Raw genomic sequence first — 15,077 nt, forward strand, 5'->3', positions numbered from 1 at the left:
AAATTTAAACACTTATTTGTTGAAGATATTTGACTAGAAATTAAACAAAAATTGTTCTAAGTTTTTCAGAAATTAAACAAAAATTGTTCTAAGTTTTTCAAAAACTCTTTAGGAAGATTTTTCTTTATATAATTTGTTTGTTTCTACCAAGAATAAATTCTTCTTTTTTTTTTTTGCATACTATACTCTAAAAAACATCACCAAACATACTTTAAATGACTTTAAACAAAATATTGTATATGCATACAAATTGTCACATCCTTCTTAAATTAATAATAAAATTACAAATCATTGAATTGAAATTAATTACAATCCTAGTTAAAAAATAAAAACATTGAGAAAGTGATAATGATGATTGTTTGATCAAATAGACTAATTTTTGAATTGGATTATGATATTTGAAATAGCTGGATCGAGCACAAAAACAAACTAGTTTAAACTAATTAGGTCATGATCGATATTTTCATCGAATAATTTGGCTTCATTGGTTGGGGCCTAACAACCTAACATATATCCTGAAATTCGTAATGGAAATGAGAGACTCTATAAACCAAAAAGTTCGTCATTGTGGATTGTAGAACCCCAGCTCCTACCGCTCTTGAAAACTAAAAACTCTTTAGGTTCTTGAAATAAAACTTCTAAAAATATATTGAAGTCCTCTAAAAGACCAAAGTCACTTTCAAGATCATATGATTTCAAGAGATTTGAAGTCAAGAGGGTCAATCAACCGTAGAAGATGATCAACAAGTCAAGATCATCAATCTAAGGTAAAATTCTTTGCATAGTTTGCAAATAAAACTCTCTTTGGGACTTAATGCAATGGGTAGACAATATGATCTAACATTGAACTCATATATTGAGTCAAAATAAAAAATAAAAAATACCAAATTGCATGTGCAATTATGAATTTGGTCTATAAGCTGGCCAAAAAAAAAGTCTCAACTGATGGATACATAGTTGCACAACAATATATATTCTATGTATGCCTTTGAACCTATAAACATGGTATAAGGTTGAGTATGTGTGATTAATTTGCTTGCATTTGGTAACAATGCTATAATATCTTTGGACATGTATTGCTCTAACAACTTTAAAATCCATTTTAGATGCCATTAAATTTAAACCCTTTTTTTTTTGTTAAAGATACTCGACTAGAAATTTTGAAAAGAATTGTTCTCTAAATTTTTCAAAAAAACACTATGAAATTTTTTTCTTTGCATAGGTTGTGTTCTTCTATTAGAATGATAATAGTTTTGCACTTGAAATACTATTCTAGGAAACACCACTAGACATACTTTTAATAGCTTTGAACAAAAAGATTTGTGCATACAATTGAGCATGTGTGTCTTCGTTTTCTTTCTCTTACCATTTTTTGTTAGACCATTCTCAAATTAATAACAAATTAAAAAATTATTTGATTTGAGACTACACTACAAGATAAAGACTACTTTTATGATGCTGTATAAATAAGTGCTCTGATAACAACCCATCCAAAGAAAGTATTCCACTCGACAATATACAAATATCGTCAGCCAATGTGTACTAAGTGTCGATGTCGTATTTTTGGACATCGAGATGTTGGATATTATGTCATAAAACTTGTTGAGAGTAAATATAATTCACCAATCGTTATTAATAAAATGTTGTTATGGTGATATTCAATAAGTGTTATTGGTTATTTTATTATGTTGTCTTAATAATAAAAAATTCAATAAACTAACATCCTAAGTTGCCTTATGAATCTTAAACTGTATGTGAAAAAATATAGAGATCCATAGTCAATTTACAACTTAAAGAATATATTGTATTAGGATAAGGTTGGGTACCTTCCTTATCTTGATAACATTATGATTACGACCCACAATGTATTTGATACAGACACAATGAGCTCAACGTGTTTGTGTAGGTTGCATATGAGTGGAGATATTTTATGCAATGAGTTTGCATAAGACTGGACCATTAAATAGTAACCACTAGATGTAACTCCATTTACTAATTAGGTTTCTATTTCAGTAGGATGACCTAGGCAACTTATTCTTAATTTTGAGTGTATTATAAATTTTTGTTTGCAAAGAATTGTTCTTTGATTTGTACGAGTGAGAGTAGTCAGATTGTTGACTCAATAAGTCTACTATTTGGGAGATAAGACCGAGTGGAGAGCTGAAAACATAATCACACAAAATGTAATTTATTTTTTTTCGACTTCATGATAAGTAGATGAGTGCTCTCTTAAATTATGTCTCTGAGATTGAAACAAAAGATCCTACACTATTTATGGCACGAAAGGGGTATTTGTTTATTAGTTGCACCAAGAATAGATTATATTGTTCATTAGAGGAACACGAGCATTTAAGAACTAAGAAGGAACCAAAGAGTAAAACGGTAATTTAACCCAACTGGTTTTATACACAGTTGTGATGAAATAACTTGTTGTTATTGGTCTATATTTGTTCATACATAAATATATCTATAGAGAGAAGAATTTAACTATGAGTCTTTAGTGAAGTGTACACACAGTTAACGAATATTAATTGATGTGGTTGGTGAGTTTAGTCAATTAATATCGTATCGTTGTAGATACTAATTTGTAAGACCAGTAGGTCCTCTTCCTAGCTGACAAAGGGTAATAAAGTTATTATTTACATATATATATATATATATATATATATATATATGATGAAATTTGAATCCTTCAAAATTGACTTAGACGATAATTTAGGATGTTACAATATAATATAAATTCAATTTATACACATTAGTACAGTATGTTGTAAAAGAAATATTATTGAATATGGTTCAAATATAAGTTAAATTAAATATGTGGCAATTAATTAAATTAGAAAATTAATTGATTATTCAATTTCATTTCATTTAGTTAAATTATTGAATTAAAAATATTGATTAATTTAGAGATATTTATTTAAAGAAATGATTAATTTAATTATTTATTAACTAAATTAATTTTTATTTTATTTTATTTATTGAATTAAAAATCAATACTAACTCTCATGTTTAAGTGAAAAAGTTATTTGAGACATGCAATGAATCCCACATTTATTCTCTCTGTCATATGTAACCTTTAAAAAGAAATCAAAGAGTGGTACATAATCATTTGTGAATTCTCTTTGCATACTTTCTATGTCAATTCTCCTAAAACTAGTTCTCTATAAGATATCTCAAATTCAAGTTTTATTCCCACAAACAAAACCTCTCAATTTAGAGAATTGAGAGGTCTTCAATTGATGGTGTTTTAGTGACTCCAAAAAAGGTGTATGGTAGATTGAGAGAATTTCAACTTAGAGAATAGAGATACAACAAAGATCTCCCGACAATAATTTTTGGAAGTCATACCAGTGCATGACTCTTGATGCCCTTTCAAAGGTGTCGTAAGTGTAAGGCCATAGACCTAAGACTCATATCAAAATTCAAATTTTGGATCCAACATACCTAATGACGGCCTTGACATTCTTCTGCCACCGGACTACATCATTCTTGCTTGTTTCTAAGAATTGGAAGAGTGAAAGTTGTCTCCATAAACCAACACAAGTTCTTTCAGCATGTTTGTCCTCACTTAATTGCATACTACAAAAAATCTTAGAATGTCACCCAACATAAGATTGCTTCATGTTAAACTTGCTTAACTTTGATGTTCTTATAATTGAGTCATTGGAAAAAAAATGAGTTCTTTTTTCGTACAGGTAGTAACATTCAATTATTTTAAGCTTTTATTAAGCACACTTTTATATTCTTAGAGTTCCTCTCATTTAGATGTCATCTCGGTACATTCATGCCTCCTTCCTAAGCAAGTGATGTTATACGTCACAAGAAACCTCTCCAAAACTCTCAAATATGAGCACTCCCCTTTATCTATTTCTGATTTTGGTTGAGAAACCCTTTCTCTCTCCTTGCACACTGTCTCTCATCTCTTGAACCCAACCATTAGGTTCACCGTTGCTGCTTAGTCTACATATCATTACATCTTTGTTGTTTTGTTGTTTTCTCCCCTAATTTAACTTATGAGTTTTCTTCTTTTTCTCGCTTTGTTTCGTTAAATTCGACTGTATTTTATATTTGGATGATTTTTTTTTTTTTTTGCATAGATTTAGATTTTGAGTGGGGGTATTTTTGTTATCTCTTTAGTTTAGTTTTGATTAACTTTTCTTTGCATAAAAAAGGATAACTACGCTACAATAATTTTGGTCTCTGCCAACAGTGAGAAAGGTGGGCGGATCTTAAGGAAAACATGGGTAGAGCTTATGTGGATGTTATTTTTACATTGGCAAGCTTCATGGTCAAAACCCCGTTGTATTTCCATTTGTCCATGTTGTTTACTTTACGTCGGCAGAACTGTCCAGACCAATTAATTAACCTCGTGGGCAGAAAAGACAATTCCACCCATGAAAAGAACACCCGTAGAAAAATCTTCTATTCATGTTTGTTTCGTGAACAAAAATTGTTTCTACCAACGAAAATATTTTTGTCGGCAAACAGAAAACTTCTCCCTTTGCTAAATTCATCGGCAAAAATATATATATGTGTATTGTGTCAATTATTTTATTTTTTTTTATAGAAATTTGATTGTTTGTCACAAATGATGCTTCGTCACATAATATTTGTTTCTTTTTTGCCCAACCACAAACTTTCTAACTACCAACATATTTCTAGCAACACAAAAAACGTGCCAAAAATTTTTTTAGTTTTTTTTCACACTTATTGCATATTGTATGCTTCTAGATTAATTTTCAAATATAGAATGAATTTTCTGGCTATAACAAAAATTATCGAACATTGCAACAAAAAAATTAAAAATGAAAATATTTTCAACCATCACTAATTTGGTTAAAATATAACAAACCATAATTCTTTAGTGTGTCTAGTTACACGAGCTACATTAATTTTCATTTTGGCATACCAAAATGAACAAGAAAATATTAAATACACACACACAAAAAAAAAAGGGTTAGCTCAATTAGAAAGACTTCACAAAAATAGTCATTGCCCACTTATTCAAATTACACGAACCTATAAAAGTATATTAAAACGAATAAAACCATGTTAAATTTTAACTACTTATTTTAAATGAATCAAGTATCAAAATAAATAAAGTAAAATTGCATTTGTGCCCATGAAGTGTAGAAAAAAAAATACTCATATACTTTAAGACAAAAAAATCCTCTTATGTGTTCCAAACTATCCAAAAACTTTAAAAAAATATCCTAAAAAGTGTCAAAACCGGTCAACCTACAAAAAAAAAAAACTTATGTGACTAGTAAACTCAAAATCAACTACAAAATATATATATATATAGAAGAATTTTCAAGAATAGCAAATTTTACAAATTATTTATAACATATAGCAAATTCTATCACTCATAATCACTGATATGCTATGTGATAGAAGACTATCATTGATAGAATCTAAAATTTTGCTATAATTTGTAGATATTTTAATTTATTTTACTACTTTTAAAAATGTGCTATATATATAAGGCGTGTAAGTGATAGTTCAACAAAGTATCCAAAAAGCTAAAAAAATGTCATATGCTTTAAAGTACCATAATTTTTAATTTCCATATAATTTAAAGCATCCAAAGATCTAAAACTATCATAACTTTCAATCAAAACAACAAGCTTAAAATCCTAAAAGAAAGTGAAGGTTAAAAAACAAGATGCAAATGGTTTAAGTGTGACTTTCACAAATCCGAAACTAATCTAAAAAGTTCCAAAAAAAAAGTGGCTATGTGACACTTTAACTCTCAAAACAACACTTACATGTCCCAAGTGTGACTTTGAAACTAAAATCCAACTGAAAATGTCTAAAAGTGTCTTAACTCTCAAAACCGACCTACTAAACAAGTTTCAAATGCCTAAGTGTGATCACAAAACACAAAACCAACAACAATAAATCTAAAAAGTGATACTTCTACGAACCACCCAAAAGCTAAAAAAATTGCATATGCTTTAAAATGTTGTATGTTTCAAAGCATCTAAAGAATTAAAAATGTCATAGTCTTCGATCAAGACAGCAATCTTAAAGTTATAAAAAAAGTTAAGGTTTAAACAAGATGTAAATGACCTAAGTGTCTAAGTGTCTAAGTGATATTTCTACAAACCATCCAAAAACCTAATTATGAAATGTCACTATGTGCATGATTGACTACCGTAATTTTAGGATAGCCACAAGATATTTCAACTCAAGTATAAAATAAAAGTGAAATGTATGCATGATTGGCTACCATCCGTAACTATAAGATAGCCACACATAATATCGAAGCATGCTTTAACAACATAATTTTTTTAAATTTTAGTTTAGAAAAAAATTTAAGTGTTCGAGGGTGCATTCTCTTCCTCTCCTAGATCCAATTGTTTTTTTAATGTCAGGCCACCTTTGTTCCCATTTTACAAGTTCATTGGTTAACTTTTTATTTGCTTCTTTGAGGTATAATCCTCTCTTTCTCACGTGTAGATGATACATTACTACCTATGGTGCACCACTTTTTGGGTTGAAACTTTGCACTGAATGACACCCTAATAAAATTTCACATGCCTTTGCACTAGAGAGATCGTCTAAACACCATCTTCAGTTGATGCTGCAATGACTCGTTGCATTTTCAATTATATGAAAGATCTAGTTAGACTAAATGTATTGAATAACACATGATAATTTACTCAGTCATAATAAAACAAACTTATATATGCACCTTTTGCCTTACCGTTGATCCATCTTCTTTTTCACGAAATGTGTTTCATGGAATACCTCTACCTCATCAACATTGCAACATTTTTTGTTTTTCTATAAAAAGAATGCAATTGAGATTATTAAGAAAAAAGTGTCACACAATAGTACAAAAGATAATTACAATGCATCATATCAATTCATGTCAAACTTGGAGGAATGACTTCTCCCTTGTGACATGGTTGAACTTGACAGCAGAGCAACTTCTTCTACTTGCCTCTCATTTTTTCTAATTGAAGTAGTGATAAGAAAAAGTACAACATATTCATGTAAAATATTTTGTTACTAAGAAAAACATACCTTCCATGCATCTATTTCCCATCTATCACACATAATGTTGAATTCCTTATGCGTTATCCTGATTGGTGGATTGGCACGAGCTTTAATAGGATAATCAAATTCATAGTAATCTTTGTGCAAGTGTGCTTTTGAATTCTCTAAAGGTATTATGCATCTTTTCTTCCAAGTATTTTCTCACAACCATGTTATTGCAGTCATATTTAAAATGTGTCTGCATATTTAATAATATATGTATAAATCAGATCACTGTTACATTTAAAACAATATAAGCATGCATAAAAGAAAAACAAACCTCTCCAACTGAATGAGCACCCTTACGCCTACAGGTACCACCTTCCAGTTCTCATAACTCAATGAAATGGTGTTTCGAACTGCAGTACCAATGTCTAACGTCATTTTAGGAGCAAAAGAACATACAAGTTTTCTTTCATCTCTATTAATCTTAATCTTGATTTTTCCTTGGAGAATTTCTCAATTCATTTCCCGTAGCTCAGGCTGTTAACTCAATACGCTCCTTTCAACACATTGGCCAACTCTTCTTACTGTCATGTGGTCCTTTCACCTTATGGTTTCCTTGACACATTATGTGCACATAAAAGCTAGCTCACATACATACAATTCATACAATCATCATATAGAAACATCTTTTCAAATAATTAAACTTTAAGATATTTCAACAAGTACAAAGACAACATGAGCCTTAGATAGAACACTTTAGAAAGCTCTTTTCCTTCTTTTAATAAAATCACTAAAAAGAAAATACTTAGTTTCTTTCTTTTCGATCGCCTAAATACAAGTCTCCTCTTCTCACCTAATGACTTCTAACAACACAACTTTTAGGAAATTCAAAATAACATTCCTTTCTCTAGCCTTTCACTCATATTTATACTAATCCTAAGTCAGATTAGTCACACTTAAGCTTCTCGTAGCTTGCCAACTTCTACTTGACACTTTACACATGTTGGTTTAATATCCTCCCTAACCATGATTAGTTTTAACTCAACACGTCACCGTCTAATCAAGATTAGGAATTTCCTCTGATTTTCTTAACTCTCAACGCCTACTCTTCTTGTGTTATAACATTAAAACACATACTTTCTCTTAAATGCAACTTCGTTCATTTTTTCGCCTAGCATCAATGTGAACTATCCTTCAAAATCCTTATTACTACTCAAGGTGCCTCATCTTTTCTAAAGAAAAAACCTTATATTCCAGACTTGATCTCACAATATGCCATGATTCCACTATTTTGAGTAGTCTACCAATTGTCACTCTCCATTGAATGAAAATGTAATCCACTTACGAAGCAAACGTTGTAAGTGCGAACTTCATTAATAGGCATCGACGCTATGCAATAGAGATCATCAAATGCTTCACATCTACATAATGTTATGTAGGTTAGAATAACTATTAATAGCTCAATAGTAAAAAATATACTTCGAAGTTGAAAACAACAGTTACATACACTACAAGAAAATAAGTATTTTTCGACGCACAACATGAACGTCAGAATAAAAGACGTCATAAGAAAAAGCTTCTCCCGACGCGTAGAAGCTCCGTCGGGAAAGGTTGACAATTTTGATGTCATGCATAACATCTTCGGGAAACATTTAAAATTATAAACTTTTCCCGACGTTGTTATACATGGCGTCAGAAGAAGTTTATTTTTTTTTTTAAAAAAAAAGTAAACTTTTACCGACCCCACTATGCATGGCATTAGGAGAAGTTTAAAAATTAAAAAAAATTAAACTTTTCCAGATGCCGTTAGTGAAATGTCAAGGGATATCCTAACGCTATAACTCATGCATCGGGATATCCTCTCTCGATATTTTTTTTCGACTTCAATCTCGATGTGAACTTATGCGTTAGGAAAGAGTTGGATTCTTTCATGCACTTTGTGAGTCGGGAAATCTCCATTTTCTTGTAGTGATATGTGCTTTAAACCAATTAGGAAATTCTAATTGTTGCTTTCTAAATAAATCTAATACATCATCTCCTTTGGTATGTATCAAGCTCAAATATTCTCTTCTTAGTAATCATATCAAACATTAAAAAGAATTTTGACTTGGTCATACACAATATGAACATACAAGTAAATGAGTATATGAACTTATAATTATACAAAATGCACTTGCAATACGATTCTGTTTTAGAACAATTGTTCAGAACATACTAATGGCACATTTATTTCAAATCTTTAGATACTGTCCTCAAAATTGACCCCTTCATTAGTCGCACATTCTATCTAAATACATCAAAGTCCCCACGACCAAGTTGTTTGTTCATTGAGTCATTGTTTCATGGATTTCTATTGAATCTTGTTTCTATTCATGTTAGATACATCGAGCAGAAGGTAAAACATTCATTTATAATGAACTCTTCTCTAATGGAACCCTCAGGATGAGCTTTGTTCCATACATATTCTTTTAATGTTCACAAGCTTTTCTTTATGGAAAACATCCAACTATAGCTTACTGAACCAACAATTTTTGTCTCAAACAGTAAATGAACTGCAAGATGTCATTACATCAAAAAATGTAAGGGAAAAAATTCTTTCAAATTTGTAGAGCATGAGCACAGTATCGGCTTCCAGATGATGCAGGTCACTAATATGTATTGTCTTCGCGCACAAATCATGAAAGAAATTACATAACTCATCAATAGTTGTTCACACATTCTTATATAAGTACACTCGTACAACAATGAGAATAAGTCGTTGGAGTAAAATGTGAGTCATGAGTCTTCAGTCCCCATAATTTCCATCATTGACTATCCCCCATCATGCTATGTTTGAATCAAATCCATCAGAAAATTTAACCGATTTCAAGAACTTACAAAAATCTATTCTTTCGCAACCAGTGTATACGTAGCATGTGGTTTTGCCAACTTAGTTCCTTGCCTTTGCAAATGTAATTATTTTCGAATATTTAAGTTTTCTAGATTTAAATGGGCATTGATTGTGTCCTTTGTTTTACCATTACTATTTAGATAAGGTGTCAAACAAGTTGTCACAAATATTTTTTTCAACATGCATGACATTCAACTTATGCCTCAAAAGAAGATTAGACCAATATGAAAGTCCAAATATTATACTTTTCTTATTCCAATTAATAGTACGTTTTCTTTTTTTTATTCATCTTAGATGGATGCTTACTCAACACTAGAAAGTTGATGGAGTCTATTTGTTGTAAGATCTCCTCTCCACACATTACAATTGGTGGCGGTTTGAGTTTGGATTTTTTGTCATGTTGTCGACTTCGACGCCAACTATGATCAGAAGGAAGAAAATCTCGGTGTCTCATAATTTTTTTTTTATCTCAAATGACGACGTATCATCTTTACAATGGGGCATGCCTGATATCCTTTCATACTCCATCCCGACAAGTCATCATATGCAAGAAAATCATTGATGGTCCACAACAAACATACATTAATCAAAAGTACTCATCTGTATAGTCAAAAGTTCACAAATCAGTATTCCACAACTCTTTCAACTCATCAGTAAGAGCTGCAAATATACATTAATCTCTTTCCTAGAAGATATGGGTTTAGGTACAAGCAAAGTCATGCAACAGTTGGATTCTTTCATGCACTTCCAAGGGGGCAAATTTTATGGTACAAGCACCACTAGCCCCATGCTATATGCAGTATTCATATTCCCAAATAATGAATTAAAATCGTCTGAAGTTTAAGCCTAAATGAACATTTCTTAGCTCAGAAGAACATTGAGGAAATTCTATATTGAAGTGATTCGATCTTAAAGCATCGGTTGGATGTCGTAAAACATCCTCGGTGTCAACTCTCATTTATCCTTATGTCATCTCAACTCAAAAGCAATATGTTTAGGTAAAAACAATCATTTTAACCTTGAAATTAATGGAAAGTGATCCAGAACTTTATTCATAATATTTTTTCCTTTTCTACTATCTGTTTATATAAGGTTTCATCGCATATAGGACAACTTTGACAATTGGCAAGTTCTATTCGAACATACACAATCATATTTGCAAGCTGCGTGGATGGAATCATATCTTAACCATGAGTTACATAATTTTCTCTTAGCTTCGTAAAATGATCTAGCTATAAATGTACCAATTGGAATTGCATATCTTTCAACAATCATAGTTGAAGGATATTCACATGTAATATCAATGTCAACCTCAGAAGTTTCTTAAAAGTGTGAAAATATCAATATAACTCTAAAAACAAGTTAAAAAGTGTCTAGGTAACACTTGAAATCTCATTACAAGTCAAAACTCCCTAAATGTGACTTTCAAACTAAAAATCAACTAAATCACTTATAAATTGTCTTAACCCTTAAAACAATTTTCAAAATGGTTATGGGCGCCTTTTGAACTCAAAACTAAACCCAAAATCTCTAAACATTGTCTAAGTGACACCTAAACTCTTTAAACAAGTTTAAAAAGTGTCTTGGGTGTGGCTTTCAAACTAAAAACACACTAAAAATCACCTAAAAGGTGTGTTAGGCTCTCAAAACAACTTATGAATGACTAGCTGTAACTACCAAGCTCAAAACCAACTATGAAATCTCTTATAAGTGTCTAACTGACACTTAACTCAAAACAATTTAAAAATACTTATGTACGACTTCAAAACTCAGCCAACATAAAATTGTGAATCAAATTTTAAGATAACTTAAAGTGATACATTTACTCTCAAACCAACCTAAAAAGTATTCAAGAAGTGCCTAAATATGATCTCTTTTTTTTTTTTTTTTAGTTTCTTATTATTAATAGAAACTACTTTTAAGTACATGATATTTTTGAACTACATGTACTTTTAGTATATATGGATTTTTCAAAATGTACCATATTTTAGTTTTCACAGGTTCATTTGGTATACAATTCCAGTCATACATGTTTCTAAGAATATATTTAAATAATATCTCTAATTATCTAAAATAATTATCTCAACCATTTATTTTTTAACACTCAACCACATTAAATATTTTTTTTCACATTGAAAATGCAAATTTTCCAATATAAAACAAACATAATTTCCCCTACACCATTCAATGCAATTTAGATAAAATTAAGTATAATGTGAGATTAAGTAAAATTTTAAAATGGAAAAGAATAAAAAGGGACAATTGATGCATTTCAAAAAGTCAAACAAAGTAGTTGAAAGAATAATATGGCTAAAAGATAGAGATGAAGAATTTGAAAGAAACTAACATAAGTCGAAGCATAAATTTAAGTTTATAGGATAAATAAGTTTGAAATTGAGAGAAAGTTTATACTATTATCGAGTTCAAAATAAAAAGGAAAAAAAAAAAGATAACATTCACCTTTTGGTTGATTGTTCGTAAAAGGAAGAGGAAATTAAAAAAAAAAGTTCAAAATCACTCACTTACAACAACGAACCTAAATGACTTTCAAAGTGAGTGATTTTAATAATTTTAAAATATTGTGACCCTACCTCAAACATTATTTCTTGTGTATGTATGACTAAAGTAATAGATAATGGCCAACTACATTGTCACCATATTTTCAACCTCAAAAAACCCAATGTACTAAATTTTCATTTCCAATCGATGACGTTCTCCCTTTTGTTGAACAATGTAGTCGATGATGCTCTTCCTTTTGTTGTTTTGTATTTTAAGATCGATCATGCTTATAGTGCGCCTAGTACTGTAGAAGCTAGGGATGTAAACAAGTTGGGTTGGGGGAGATTCTCAACTCAACCCATATTTTTGAAATGGTTGGGTTGGCAACTTGAATAACCCAAATTATATTATTAACCCAACCCTTAAAATATAGGTTGGGTTAGGTTGGGTTGAGTTGTACTATTTTTTCTTAAACGATGACTTTCAAATTTAAACAATCATGTAGATCATGATACACAATCTCGGGTCTTAGTTACATTGAGATGCTCCAGGATGAAAGAATTATGTCTTTAGTTCATTCAATCTCGAATATACAATGTTCCAAGATGCTCTAGGATGAAATGGTTCTTTCTTTAATTATTAGATCTCGGGTCTTAGTGGCACCAAGATGGTCCAAGATGAAAGAATTTTGCCTTTATTTTATTTGATATTTGGCATACATTGCCCCGAGATGCCTCAGGATTAAAGATTTCTTCCTTTAGTTATTGGATCTTGGGCCCTAGTGTGATTGAGATGGTCCAGGATGAAAGAATTATGCATTTATTTTATTCGATATTGGATATACATTGTCCCGAGATGCTTCAAGATGAAAGACTTTTTCCTTTAGATATTAGATCTCGGGCCCTAGTGGCAATAAGGTGGTTCAGAATGACTTTTTCCTTTAGCTATTAGATCTCTATCTTTATTTTATTTGATATCGGGAATACATTGTCCCAAGATGTTTCGGGATGAAAGAATTCTTCCTTTAGTTATTGAATCTTAGGCCTTAGTGGCACTGAAATGGTCCGGGATGAAAAAAATTTGCTCTTATGTTATTCGATCTTAGGCATACATTGCCCCGAGATGATGTCCTATGTTGAAAGACTTTTTCGTTTAGTTATTGGATCTCAGGCCTTAGTAGCACTGAGATGATCCAAGATGAAAGAATTTTACTCTTATGTTATTCGATATCAATGATACATTATCATGAGACGATGTCCCATACTGAAAGACTTTTTCCTTTAGTTATTGTATCTCAAGCCTTAGTGGCACTAAGATGGTCCGTGATGAAAGAATTTTGCCCTTATGTTATTCGATATCAAGCATACATTACCCTGAGACGATGCCCTATGTTGAAAGACTTATTCTTTTAGTTATTGAATCTCAAACCCTAGTGGTACTGAGATGGTCCGAGATGAAAGAATTTTGCTCTTATGTTATTTGATCTCAGACATACATTACTCCAGAAGATGCCCCCAGATTGAAAGACTTCTTCTTTTAGTTCTTTTAGTTATTGGATCTTGAGCCTTAGTGGCACCGAGATGGTCCAAGATGAAAGAATTATGTCTTTATTTTATTCGATCTCAGACATACATTGTCCCAAGATGAAAGACTTATGTCTTTAGTTATATAATTTTGAACCTTAGTTGCACCAAAATGGCCTAGGATTTCAATTTCCCATATAAATTTCATATATAATATAAATATAAATATCCACAAACACACACACACACATATATATATTATCAATTAGGGTTGGATTGGGTTGAACCGAATTTTTCAACCATCAACCCAATTCAACCCGAAAAAAATCAAAATTTTGAATCCAACCCAACCTTATATAATAAAAGTTTGGTAGTTCAGATTATCGGGTTATTTGGAATATTCTTACACCCCTACTAGAAGCGATTCAGAAACTCTCTTTCTGAATTGCTTCTACAGCATCAGGCGCAGAGTAAGCATAATAGATCTTAAAATACAAAATAACAAAAAAGAGAGCGATCATCGAGTACATCAACTGATCGAGAGCTTTAACTCTTAATTGCAAAGATAGATTCACCAAATTGTTTGTTGTAGAGATGTTCACCCAAGGTATGGACTGATATAACTTCTCTATAATTTTGTACGAAATAAAGCCCCACACGTTTGAAAAATTAAAAACTTGTGCTCATGATATGGAGTTGAGCATTGCCAATCCAAACTAAGGATTTTCTGGTCCTTGAAGTAAAAAGAGCAAGAAGGAGATAAGGACATTTAGATAATTGTAAAAAATGCCACTAAGAAGTCAATGGTCATTAACATGACCTTACTAAAGTTCTCATCAAAGAGAAAAGAAGTAAAAATAGAAAGAAAAAGAAAAAGGAAGATAGAGGCGAGAAATGTCTTCTAACTTTGAAGGAGAGGCAAGAAAAAGTGTATTCATTTCCTGATTCAAACGTAATAGACATGCTAAAACAACTACTCTGAAGAAATAACTTATCTAATTGTTGGAATGTAAATGCCAAGAGCAAGTGAGAAAGGAAGATGATCCAATCTACTGCAAGTATCATCAGGTCATCAGCCACCTAGAAGAAAAATGTTTCGTTCTGTAAAAGTTAATTCCATAGTTGGCTCAAAAGAAAAAGATTGAGGGAGATTCGTATGAAGTAGCTTAAGC

Source organism: Cucumis sativus, chromosome 6, assembly GCF_000004075.3.
Source record: "Cucumis sativus cultivar 9930 chromosome 6, Cucumber_9930_V3, whole genome shotgun sequence".
Lineage (NCBI taxonomy): Eukaryota > Viridiplantae > Streptophyta > Magnoliopsida > Cucurbitales > Cucurbitaceae > Cucumis > Cucumis sativus.